Source organism: Engystomops pustulosus, chromosome 2 (genome assembly GCF_040894005.1).
Source record: "Engystomops pustulosus chromosome 2, aEngPut4.maternal, whole genome shotgun sequence".
NCBI lineage: Eukaryota > Metazoa > Chordata > Amphibia > Anura > Leptodactylidae > Engystomops > Engystomops pustulosus.
This window is the reverse complement of record NC_092412.1, coordinates 58171077-58184589: the sequence shown is the minus strand read 5'-3', so window position 1 is coordinate 58184589 and position 13513 is coordinate 58171077. Positions and strand designations below refer to the sequence as shown.

The 13513-nt window shown below is 41.0% G+C and overlaps 1 protein-coding gene and 1 long non-coding RNA gene across 9 annotated transcripts in view; both read right to left on the bottom strand.

Moving 5' to 3' along the window:
* Positions 1 to 6089, bottom strand: part of SCN8A (sodium voltage-gated channel alpha subunit 8) — a 100880-nt gene extending 94791 nt beyond the window's left edge. For 7 of the 8 annotated variants that reach the window (XM_072134751.1, XM_072134757.1, XM_072134755.1 and 4 more), the window contains exon 1: positions 5946 to 6089. The gene's annotated coding sequence lies outside the window, so the exon portion shown is untranslated. Of the gene's footprint in view, positions 1 to 5563; positions 5586 to 5945 lie in introns of those variants that run through there. The other variant, XM_072134753.1, reaches the window with a different exon arrangement.
* A 3424-nt stretch (positions 6090 to 9513) lies between these two features.
* Positions 9514 to 10669, bottom strand: LOC140116509 (uncharacterized). Its single transcript, XR_011852782.1, has 3 exons — positions 10623 to 10669; positions 10281 to 10353; positions 9514 to 9667 (listed from the first exon to the last, which is right to left on the bottom strand). It is a non-coding gene; the product is annotated as an uncharacterized lncRNA (long non-coding RNA).
* Between the last annotated feature and the right edge of the window lie 2844 nt (positions 10670 to 13513).

Sequence of the window (13513 nt, the reverse complement as noted above, 5' to 3'; positions counted from 1 at the left end):
ACTTCCCTTGGTTATTCATGTTTTTTCTACACAAAATACAACACCAAAATATCATCCACATCCTGGCTCTGGTATGTTGTATTCTAGATATGGCAGCATTATCACCATTGTTGGCTGCACTTGCATAGGACCAGCTCACATCATTGTTTTGATTTTCGTTATTTTTCACTTTTCAATGTAGAGATTATTAGAAATAAAAAAATTGTAAAAAATTCAGTTGATATCAATTGATTTTGTATGTCTTTTGTTATTGTCTGTTATCGCTCTCCTGTTATTTATACGAAAACAGCAATGCAGAAGTCTACACTATTTTAGGTTATGTTATGGGTAGAGTTGAGAGAATAATCCAAGATTTGATTTGTGGAAGCTTTGTTGAATCTTACAAAAATGAATCTATTTGGTCTTGAACCAATGTTGTCCTGGAAATTGGTACATAAAACAGATTTTTCATTTTTTTATCTGGTTTAGATCAGTTTTAGGCATTTTTTCATTTACATTTGCCCTACCCTCCCTCAGAGATGAATGACAGTAGTGGATAGCCGCAATTTTTGAAAGATTTGTCTGAAACGAATCAGAAAAGGTTTGGATTCGATTTGGTACTTACAAAGAGGCAGATTCGTACCGAATCTTCAAAGCAATGAAAAGATTCACTCATCTTTCGTTACAGGTCCTTTTAACTTTAAAGTTTATGTATAACAATAGATACTGATGGAAATGTGATAGTATTTGTTATTTCTATTCTGTATTCCTATTTAAAAATAAATAAATATGAAAATGGAAACCTAAAACAACAACAAACAAACTGAAAATAACGCAAAGTAAAATGTCTTTCTTATTACTACTTTTCTTTCAGTTTATTTAAGCATAGTGCAAAAAACATGGATAGTAAACCCTATAACCAATGTTACTTTAGACCAACCTGATTGAGAATATAACAGCGTGTCTTCCCATGAGGAGACCTTACAGTTTTGATCTCTTACCAAACTTAATTTTTTTTTAAATTATAGTTGTGTTTGTTTTCTAATTGCAATAGAAACTGCACAGACAATGTGATCAGTCCAAACAAGATAAAATAAAGCAAAAAGCTGCAGGAGAAAGAGTCTGCTCCTACTGTGCTTTACCAGAATAAAATGTAGGGGAAATGTATCAATTACAAGGTAGGATCTTGCATTTAGGAGTTAGAAAAGATAACAAAAGTGGAGCTAGATCCGCACATGTGTTATGTCAGATGAAACAGTAAGGCAGGCATGTATGTACACCTATGAGTATTGTTTTACGGTTTTTCATCTTGTTTGGTACAAGCTGCTTAAAAAATCTTCCCAACTATTTCTTCAATGTTGCAATATTTTTAAGAGAACTGATATTGAGGACTTTCTATTTCCGTGTCTATTAATCATTTTACTGCTTCTACAACTGAATTTTTCATATCTAGAATAAAAATTCTGATGTATTCTTGTTTCTCAAATGAAAGGAGTTGTCCTGTTTCATGAAAAGTTCTAAAAGTTTCCAAAATGCTTTTTAAATCAATCCCTCACTGTTTTCGAGATCTCTGATTTTTGTCATTTAATGTTTATTTCCAGCTGATAAATATCAGTCCATGGTCATGGGACATCATTACAAGATCTCTGCTTACTGTACCAGTGTATCCATGAAAGTCAAGTCTTGCAGCAAGCAGAGATCTAGAATCTTTACCAAAGTATCATTTAAAAATTACGTAACTTTCCATTATGAAAACAACATGAAAATCAAACAACTCAATTTTTCTATATCATACAAAGTCACCAAAAAGATTTTAAATAAAATAGTATTTGATATAGAAGTAAATGATGGTTTAGATTCTTTGTGAGGAACTCTACAGAAGTACTACAAGTAGAAAGTATGATTATTGTGTCCTTATTATAGTCTCTGCAAATTACAGTAAACCCATCCACTAAAAGAAAATCCACACATCCCCTCAGTAAACTCCACTGAGTAATAATCAAACTTAGAAAAAAATTATATAGCTAATAAGAAATACAATTCTTTTCTGGAGTAATTAAACTAGTTAATAAATAAATAACAAAACAAAACAAATAATATAATATAAGCAATATATAAATAAATTGAAACAATGAAAATATAAATAAATAATAATGTGGATTTATTTTACAATATGTAAATTCTTGACTTCATAACTTCAGAAATGACATGCAAATTAAGTGAGAATCTCACCGAAAGACTAAATGTTTCTTTGACATAGGTTAAAGCAGATAAATAGAACCAGTTGTAAAATTCACAAAAAATGCATAAAACCACTAATGTTCCACATGATATTTACACTTGGAAAGACATAAGTTGTGGAAGGATATGTCATTCCCATAAAATCTGCCAGATCAAACATCCTATCAAGAGACCAAGTCCTAAAACGTGGAAAATGTTATCATCTTCCGGTTTGGTATGAAGTAAATCTACAGAAAGTGAATGAATCAGACATGAATCGATAATCCAATAATTTAAACATATATGGAAAGGGAATTTTAATTAAAAAATAAAGAGTAAAGGTCTTCAACTAAATACAGGATCAAACACAAAAAAAATGTTCAATGACACAACACTTTCATTACTACACAATCATCCGAAGAAGGGTTAAAGCTGCTCGCTCAGCATTATGGAGCTGTCCATTCAGCATCACGCTGCAAGGCCGGGCTACTGTATGGAGCTGAGCAGCCAACACCATGTGTAACCACTAGCACAGGAGGAGGCTCATTCAGCAGGACAGACATGGCAGATCTAGCACTACACTACCCTCATATTATAACTATACAGAGCTGCTAATGCAGCACAACTCTGCAGACTGCTGTAATGACAAGGAGCTGCACATTCAGCTCTATTCTACAGACTGGTGTAATACAGAGGATGTGTGCATTCAGCACTATACACAGACTCGTGTAAGAGGATAGGGGGATTCAGCTCTATACTACAGACTGGTGTGATATAGAGGATCTGTACAAACAGACTGGTGTAATATAGAGGATGTGCAATCAGCACTATACACAGACTGGTGTAATAAAGAGGATCTGTACATTCAGCTCTGTACTACAGACTTCTGGAATACAGAGCATCTGCAAACAGAATGGTGTAATATAGAGGAGATGAGTGTATATCTACACTACAAACTGTACAAGCTTTATATTCTGCACTACAATACAGACTGGTGTAATACAGAGAAGGTGTATATTCAGCACTACAATACAGACTGGTGTAATACAGAGAAGGTGTATATTCAGCACTACAATACAGATTGGTGTAATACAGAGAAGGTGTATATTCGGCACTACAATACAGATTGGTGTAATACAGAGAAGCTGTATATTCAACACCACAATACAGACTGTGTAATACAGAGAAGGTGTATATTCAGCACTACAATACAGACTGGTGTAATACAGAGAAGTTGTATATTCAGCACTACAATACAGATTGGTGTAATACAGAGAAGCTGTATATTCAACACCACAATACAGACTGGTGTAATACAGAGAAGGTGTATATTCAGCACTACAATACAGATTGGTGTAATACAGAGAAGTTGTATATTCAACACCACAATACAGACTGGTGTAATACAGAGAAGGTGTATATTCAGCACTACAATACAGATTGGTGTAATACAGAGAAGGTGTATATTCAGCACTACAATACAGACTGTGTAATACAGAGAAGGTGTATATTCAGCACTACAATACAGACTGTGTAATACAGAGAAGGTGTATATTCAGCACTACAATACAGACTGTGTAATACAGAGAAGTTGTATATTCAGCACTACAATACAGACTGGTGTAATACAGAGAAGTTGTATATTCAGCACTACAATACAGACTGTGTAATACAGAGAAGGTGTATATTCAGCACTACAATACAGATTGGTGTAATACAGAGAAGTTGTATATTCAGCACTACAATACAGACTGTGTAATACAGAGAAGGTGTATATTCAGCACTACAATACAGACTGTGTAATACAGAGAAGGTGTATATTCAGCACTACAATACAGACTGGTGTAATACAGAGAAGTTGTATATTCAGCACTACAATACAGACTGTGTAATACAGAGAAGTTGTATATTCAGCACTACAATACAGACTGTGTAATACAGAGAAGGTGTATATTCAGCACTACAATACAGACTGGTGTAATATAGAGAAGGTGTATATTCAGCACTACAATACAGACTGTGTAATATAGAGAAGGTGTATATTCAGCACTACAATACAGACTGGTGTAATATAGAGAAGTTGTATATTCAGCACTACAATACAAGCTGCTGAGATGTAAATGAGCTGAACATTCAGCAGAACAATCCAGGCTGGTCCATTATAAATGAACAATAAAGTTAGTATCATGTTACTACTAGGCTGTTTACTTTTATACACACTTTTTACCATCGGCAAATCCAGTACCATACTTTAAGAAGAGGGAAGACTAAGTACACTATACAGGAGCTGTCCCTTCAGCACCCATGTCTGACAAGTCTAGTATATGGGACCTGTCCCTTCAGCACCCAGCTGTGACTAGTCTAGTGTACAGGAGCTGTTCTTTCAGCACCCATATATTACAAGCATAGTATATGGGACCTGTCCTTTCAGCACCTTGCTGTGACTAGTCTAGTATACAGGAGCTGTCCATTCAGCACCCAGGTGTGACAAGTCTAGTACATGGGACCTGTCCTTTTAGCACCCAGCTGTGACTAGTCTAGTATACAGGAGCTGTCGCTTAGGCACCCAGCTATAAAACAGGCCAATATAATGTGAATGATTTGTAAAGTCTTCTCCATCTTTCCAGTCATACCTTTACTTTTCCAACTCAAATATATACAGAAAGCTGAGCACCACATAACATTCTTGGCTATTCAACAGCAGCCTGTAAGGCTAGACTGGTGTTAGGAATCCACCCTTCAGCACCACACTGACAGTCCAGACTGACACTTCAGTACCTCTAGGCTTGTCCAATCTTATATTAGGGAACTGCCCTTCCTGTACCACACTGTCACTCTTGACTAATATTAGGGATCTGCCCTCCAGTGCCACCCTCCAGTCCTGACTACTGCCCCCCCCCCCCCCCCCAGCAGCAGCAACACACCACCAGTGCTGACTACACTGCCAGTCTCGACTATTGGTAGTGATCTAGTGATTTGCCCTCCAGCACCACACTGCCAGTCCCGACTACTGGTAGGGATCTGCCCCTCCAGTTGTGCAGTGTATTGCAGGCAGGGTGCATGCACATGTATCTGCCCATTCATAGCACCGCATACACAGTCCCTTGGGCCCACCTTAGCACAGTATACACTATATACCCGGCATGACTGGTGCCCCCAGCCCCGGGACGCCCGCTGGCATAGCCCCTGCATGGGAGTAATCGGGTTGCCCTCTGTCTGCACCGGGCACCCCCGGGCTATCCCCTGGCACCCCCGTGTCTGGCAGCATCATGCTGGGGGATGCCAGCTCTGCCACCGCCGCACAAGGTAAGGGCCACAGGAGGAGAGGAAAATACCGCAGTGTATAAGAAACCGCACAACTCACCGCCCAGAGCCCGGGGTGTCCTGTCCGGTAATCCCCTGCACACTGCACCACACCCGCACCCTCTGCCAGGGGCTGCCCCGCACAGCATGCCAGGGAGGGGCGCGGGACACCAGGTGATGACACCGCACTGTCTGCACGGTGCCGCACAGGTAGCGGTAAGTTGTCCGGCAGGTGAGTGGGGCACTAGACACATGCGATGTGCCGGGCAGTGCCGGGCCTGCACTACACAAGTTCAGGGCAGGATCGTCTCTGCGGCAGTTTCCTCCCCCCCTCCCCCATCCCGGGCCCCGCTGTCCCCGGTGCTGAGCCCGAGCCTCGTCCCCTCTGCCCTCCCGTGTGCCGGCTCTTGTACTGGTCTGGCAGTCTCCGCATTTGCACTTACTTGCCCGACTCTAGTGAGAGTCCCCGCAGCCTGCGCCGCCGGACTGCAGAGGTGGGGAGGCTGCAGCAGGAGGAACTGCGGCCGTCGCCATCTTGGAGCCTCCGCAGCGCGCGCCGGCCCCGTACATGAGAGCAGAGAGGCGGCCGGGGGAGCGTGGCGAAAGAGAGCGCACACTGCTCCGCCGCACACACTGGAGACCGGGGGGCGGCTCACATTCCGCGCTCTGGAGGGGAGACCGCGCTTTGTTGTCCTTCCCTTGAGAAGTTCTCATTCGCTCTCAAACTCTCCTTCCTATGGATGTGGCACGAGGGGTGGTCGCCTCATGTTACAGGAGAGGGGCTCCTCATCCACCTATACACTGCAGCACCAGACACAAAGCTACACCCCACAGTCCTGCCATACACATGTATTCTCCAGGAAAGAGCTCTTATACTGGGTACCATTAACCCATAATCTTTTCCAAGACTTCATGGTATATATTAGACTTGTGTTGTTCTCCCAGGTCCTGTCTATACTGTTTAGTATTGGGACGTGAAAGTTGTACCATTTAGAGTTTTTTCCTTTGAGGAACACTACAGTTTCTAGCAAAATGAAATATAAAAAAAAAGAATCAATCATAAAAAGTATCATTAAGTATCATAATAAACCCTGGTCCGTGGTCATGTGATGTCACACGTGTATGATCGTTAGCATCACACAGTGGGGCTCATTTACTAAGGGGCCGAATCACCGGGTTTCCCGAATATTACCGTTTTGCGCCGTTTGTCCCTGAATTGCCCCGTGATTTTGGCGCACGCGATCAGATTGTGTCGCATCGGCGCCGGCTTGCATGCAACGGAAATCGGGGGCGTGGCCGTGGGAAGACCCGACGGATTCGTAAAAAACGCGGTATTTAAAAAATAATTTGTGTCGCTTGACACGCACTTACATGCACCGGGAAAAAGAAGGTGAACTAAAAAATATTTTTTACTAGTGATTAGTGTGCACCTGCTGGTGCACCCATTAGGGCAGATTTATCGAAAGTATCTGGTCTAGTTTGACTGTTTAGTTGGTTGTATTATGCACCTTCTATTAGTTTTTACCAGGAAACTGTTACAAAATTCTGTCACTTTAGCAAGCTTTTTGGCTGACTTTTCCTGTGATTCCATTCCCCCCTTTGGCTTTCACGTCTTAACCCATATTACTTAAAGGACATCTACCATCAAAATCAAGCATGATAAAAGGGGACACTTACTCATCGATCCAGGCTGTGGCAATCTTCTTATATTTGTTATCCATGGCCTCCTTTGTTGTACGGCATTTTGTTGTTAGCAGTAAGTGGAATTAACCCAGCTAAAAGAGGTCCAACTTTTTACTTGGATGTCCAAACCAGACCCAGCACTGACAGACATGCCATCATGTATTGCCTGTGTCACAGCAGCAGAGAGAACACAGTGTGAAAGGGAGGGGAATGAAGTATTTTATTTTTCCTTTTATTTTTCTTATTGGAGGCACTGTTACTATTGGGGAGGTGCACACCAAAAAATTGATCAAGACAGTAACAATCTTTAAGTTCATATATTAAATTTATATTTTATTGGTAACAAAAATATACAAAGAGTATTTCAAATACATAGAATGTCAATAATGAGTGGATCGAAATTTAAAACAATGATAAAAAAGTGACTATGTGAAATGGATTGCCAAACAAGGCATACAGGTAGGTTATACAAACCAAATTCAATACATTATGGGCACAAACAAGGCATGAGAAATCAAATGAACATAAACAAATGTGACATATGTAAACAGGTTGTACTAATACCATACCACAGAGGGACACACGCCACTAACCCCGACACGTGTGTCGCCGCTTAGGCTTTCTCAAGGGGAGTGCTGATTGTTTGAGGGTGTCAAGAATATAAGGAGCAGCGGACCAATAAGAAATAGTTAAATGATTACCACCTGGTTTATCTTATCATAGCAGCCAATGTAGTGCCACCTCTATAAACCGCTAGCAGCGGTCCGGCGGCGAAGTGCGCATGCGCGGGAGCAGTGTGTCATCGCGGGAACCGCCGCAAATCACGTGGCGGCGGTATCGGCCGAGATGAACACTGCGCATGCGCAGAGCTCGCAGCGCTAGTGTTAACACTGCGCACGCGCCAAGGCACAGGAACACACTGGTAAGTATAGAAGGGATACCTAAATGCATATTGCACATAAACCCACAAGTCAATAAATAAAATATAAAATACATGTGAAAGAAATGTTTTTCGTAAGAGGAATATATATATAAAAATACTGTTTTATGAAAAAAATTTTTGCAATGCTAAAAAGTGCATAGTAAGAACATGGACGCTAGCGAATGTGGGTCCAGGCATAAACATGATAATAACGTGACACTATAATGAGGAGATGAGGGCAACCATTGTTGCATTTGATATAACATATTATAAAAAATAAAGTGAATAAAGTGCAAAAAGTGCAACCCAGTGCAAAAGTGAACACTCGTGAAAGTACACATAGTGATATAATGGAGGGATGGGCAAATGAGTTGGCTTAGGTCAGTGGCACAGAATAAGGACGATAGGATCCGATGACTCCTGTGAAAAAAGAAAAGAAACAACATGACAGACAACATCAAGTACAAAATAATTGTGAGTGCGAAATTGTATTAAGAACCAAAGGACAAGAACAACAAAAAGCACATAGAGAGGAATGGTAAGCATAAAAACAATTAAAAAGTCAAGACCCCAAGCGGTAAGAGAGCTATGGATTATGTGGGGAAGAATCACAAGAAGGGCGCGTAACTGAGGTTCTCATTGAGACCGTGTGGAGTTACCGTATCCAAAAGGAAAATCCATTTGGATTCTCTTTGTGCCAATATCCTTCTCCAATTGCCCCCCCTAGCATCGGTGAGCACCCTATCTATTCCCCTTACCTTCAATAGGGCTTCGTTACAGTCGTGATGTTCTTTAAAATGTCGCAGAATAGTTTTCAATTTCGTTGGATCACTTTCTTCCTTTGCGGCTCTAATGCCTAAGACGTGTTCACGGACTCTGCGGCGTAGTTCTCTAGTGGTAAGACCGATATAGATGAGCCCACAGGGACACATAGCCGAGTAGATAACACCAAAGGTGGTGCATGAGATGGTGTGCGTAATCTCATAGTTGCGTTGCCTGTTGGAATTGGAAAAAGATGTGGCAGTTTCAACATTCACACAGGCAACACAATTACCACATGGTCGGCAGCCCCATTTTGGACCTCGTGATCCAAATAAATGGGGAGTCTGGCCTTTGTATGCACTCCGGACCAAATGATCTCTCAGATTCTTAGATCGACGGTATGTAATAGAAGGATTCCTCTGTGTATACTGGCTGAGAGTGTGGTCCATACGCAAAATCTGCCAATATTTAGACAGAATGGCCCTGACATTAGCCCATTGAGAATTATAGGTAGTGATAAATCTCACCTGGTTATCCATCTCTTTGTTTTTGGTTTTTGGTCCAAGTAGGTCTCTGCGGCTGGATCGTTTCGCTACTTTGTATCCATTGTGGATGGCTTGATCAGAGTAGCCCCGTTCTTGAAATCTTTGCCGGAGATCCTCAGACTGGATCTCAAATTCAGCATCGTTCGAACACAGTCTACGAATACGGAGAAATTGTCCAATCGGTATACTATCGATCAGCTTTTGAGGATGAGAGGAATTTGCATGGAGTAGAGTATTGCTAGACGTTTCTTTCCTGTAGACGGTAGAGGAAATGTTGCCCATATCATCCACATCAAAAAGAATATCTAGAAATTCCATTCTATGTCTTCCAGCCTTGTATGTCAATTTGATGTTCTTATCATTTTGATTGAGGGTTTGAATGAACTCGTGAAGTTCCCCCAGTTCCCCCCGCCAGATCATGAGAATATCGTCTATGTAGCGTGCATATAAACATACTTTGTCCACATGTTTGGAAGGATTGGTAACAAAGATCTCCCTCTCCCACAGCCCCAGGAAAAGATTAGCATATGAGGGGGCACATGCCGCCCCCATAGCTGTCCCCTGGAGCTGCAGGTAGAGGAGATCTTTGAACAGGAAAAAATTATGTACCAATGCAAACTCCAAAAGATGTAATAGTAGGGTAGCAAAATTGCGATCAATATTGGACGTCTCCAGGAAGAATTTCGTGGCTGATATGCCATCAACATGGCGTATTGACGTATAAAGTGACTCAACGTCACAAGTCACGATTAACATATCTGGATCCAAGTGTAGATCTTGAAATTTCATCAAAACGTCATTAGTATCTTTGAGGTACGAAGGCAGTGTCTCAACAAGTGGGCGTAAGTAGTGGTCAACTAACTTACATATCGGTTCACAGAGGCTACCCGTTCCTGACACAATCGGACGTCCAGGTGGATTGTTCAGTCGCTTGTGAACCTTGGGAAGTAGATAAAAAGAGGATACCTTAGGAAATTTTGGCACAAGGGTATCAATATCCTTCCCCAGAATAACATTATTATCTACTGCCACTTGGAGAACTTCAATCAACTCATCTTTGAATTTATTTAGGGGATTAAATGTGAGTCGTTGGTAACACGTAGTATCCCTCAACTGTCTAAATGCCTCTTTCTCGTAATCTTGAACTGGCCAAATCACAACGTTCCCACCTTTATCAGATGGTTTAATAACCACATTGTTTAACTTACTTAGTTCGCAGATGGCTTTTCTTTGAACTGCTGTACAGTTGTTGTTATTGACACTTCTAGGTAGGCGTCTGAGTTCCTGTGTGACCAATTTGACAAATAAATCAATATTGGGATAATTAGAAAAAGATGGAAAGTTTTTTGAGCGAGGTAGCAAATGTGGGGGAATTTTACCTTTGATGGTGGTTTGCTCTTGTTCATCTAATAAATCCTCCAAAGCTTGAAGGGCCAAGTGCTCATGGTCATCTGGTGACATAGACATCTCTTTCTCGTGGAATATCTTCTTAAAAGTAAGTTTTCGTGCAAATAGGTGGAGATCTTTTATTGCTGTGAAGCAATCGAAATTATCGGTGGGAGAGAAGGAGAGACCTAGTTCTAAAACATCAGTTTGAGCTTTGGTAAGTACAATATTAGAGAGATTAATTACCTTTTGTGTTTGTTTCTTTGTGCCCATCTCGGAATCACCTCGAGCCCATCTTTTTGGTTGTTGGCGTTGGTATGGTTCAAATCTTCTCTTATTCCCTCGTCTGGGTCTGAGATCAGGTCCATCTGAGGAGGTTTGTGAATGACCTCCTAAAGAGGATAGAGAGGATATGGACGGACTACGATTCTGAAGACTCAGTTTGGAAGTTTTCCATTTGTAGATTTTACCAAGAGCCATATCTTGGGAATCGCGTTGGAATTTTCTAGTTTTCTGGATTTTAATCTGTTTCTCCCAAATGTTAAACAGTTCTTCTGTCTCTGTTTTGAATAGTTCTAATTCCGTAGTGGACAGGATTTGGTTCACCTGACCTTCCATATCTTCTATTTCTTTATCAAGAAGTTCAAGCTGTTTTGTGTTCTGTTCAATTATAATATTTATGAGTAATTGAGAGCTTTTGTTACATACCTCTTCCCATTGTGTACAGAAGGTAAGATCATCTAGGCCGAAGGAGGGGTATAGTCCCCTAGGAATGAGATTTTTTGAAATATAATTTTCCAAGGATAAACGATTCCACCACAATCTGGTGCGGCGGTGTAGTAGATTCTTTAGACTCAATTTTAGCTCTTTACTCTTCTTCTGATTGGGGTCCTCAGTAGATCCACCATTATTGCCAAAGACGGCGTCAGCTTCGCGGCGCCATTGGGATTCCCTAGCCCGAAAATCCATGGTAGGATATAAACAACGTCTGTAAAAATTACAGGAATTAGTATACACAAAAAAGGAGCAAAAGCCAGTAATGGGGGCCGGCCACCACTGGCAACATACATAGCACACCAAAAAATTGATCAAGACAGTAACAATCTTTAAGTTCATATATTAAATTTATATTTTATTGGTAACAAAAATATACAAAGAGTATTTCAAATACATAGAATGTCAATAATGAGTGGATCGAAATTTAAAACAATGATAAAAAAGTGACTATGTGAAATGGATTGCCAAACAAGGCATACAGGTAGGTTATACAAACCAAATTCAATACATTATGGGCACAAACAAGGCATGAGAAATCAAATGAACATAAACAAATGTGACATATGTAAACAGGTTGTACTAATACCATACCACAGAGGGACACACGCCACTAACCCCGACACGTGTTTCGCCGCTTAGGCTTTCTCAAGGGGAGTGCTGATTGTTTGAGGGTGTCAAGAATATAAGGAGCAGCGGACCAATAAGAAATAGTTAAATGATTACCACCTGGTTTATCTTATCATAGCAGCCAATGTAGTGCCACCTCTATAAACCGCTAGCAGCGGTCCGGCGGCGAAGTGCGCATGCGCGGGAGCAGTGTGTCATCGCGGGAACCGCCGCAAATCACGTGGCGGCGGTATCGGCCGAGATGAACACTGCGCATGCGCAGAGCTCGCAGTGCTAGTGTTAACACTGCGCACGCGCCAAGGCACAGGAACACACTGGTAAGTATAGAAGGGATACCTAAATGCATATTGCACATAAACCCACAAGTCAATAAATAAAATATAAAATACATGTGAAAGAAATGTTTTTCGTAAGAGGAATATATATATAAAAATACTGTTTTATGAAAAAATTTTTTGCAATGCTAAAAAGTGCATAGTAAGAACATGGACGCTAGCGAATGTGGGTCCAGGCATAAACATGATAATAACGTGACACTATAATGAGGAGATAAGGGCAACATTTGTTGCATTTGATATAACATATTATAAAAAATAAAGTGAATAAAGTGCAAAAAGTGCAACCCAGTGCAAAAGTGAACACTCGTGAAAGTACACATAGTGATATAATGGAGGGATGGGCAAATGAGTTGGCTTAGGTCAATGGCACAGAATAAGGACGATAGGATCCGATGACTCCTGTGAAAAAAGAAAAGAAACAACATGACAGACAACATCAAGTACAAAATAATTGTGAGTGCGAAATTGTATTAAGAACCAAAGGACAAGAACAACAAAAAGCACATAGAGAGGAATGGTAAGCATAAAAACATCCAATTACTTGGATGTCCAAACCAGACCCAGCACTGACAGACATGCCATCATGTATTGCCTGTGTCACAGCAGCAGAGAGAACACAGTGTGAAAGGGAGGGGAATGAAGTATTTTATTTTTCCTTTTATTTTTCTTATTGGAGGCACTGTTACTATTGGGGAGGTGCTGTGACTTGGCTACAGGGGGGGGAGACTGTGACCTGTTTACTGTATGGAGTACTTTGAATTGGCAATCATGGGGGATACTGTGACTTGACTACTGTGGGTAACACTATGACTTAGCCACTGTGGGGGCACTGTGACTTGTCTACTATAATGGGGGGCACTGTGACTTGTCTACTATAATGGGGGGCATTGTGACTTGGCTAGTGTTGGGGCTCTTTAACCAAATTGGCTACTGTGGGGGCACAGTGAGTATATAGGCTACTGTTGGCACTG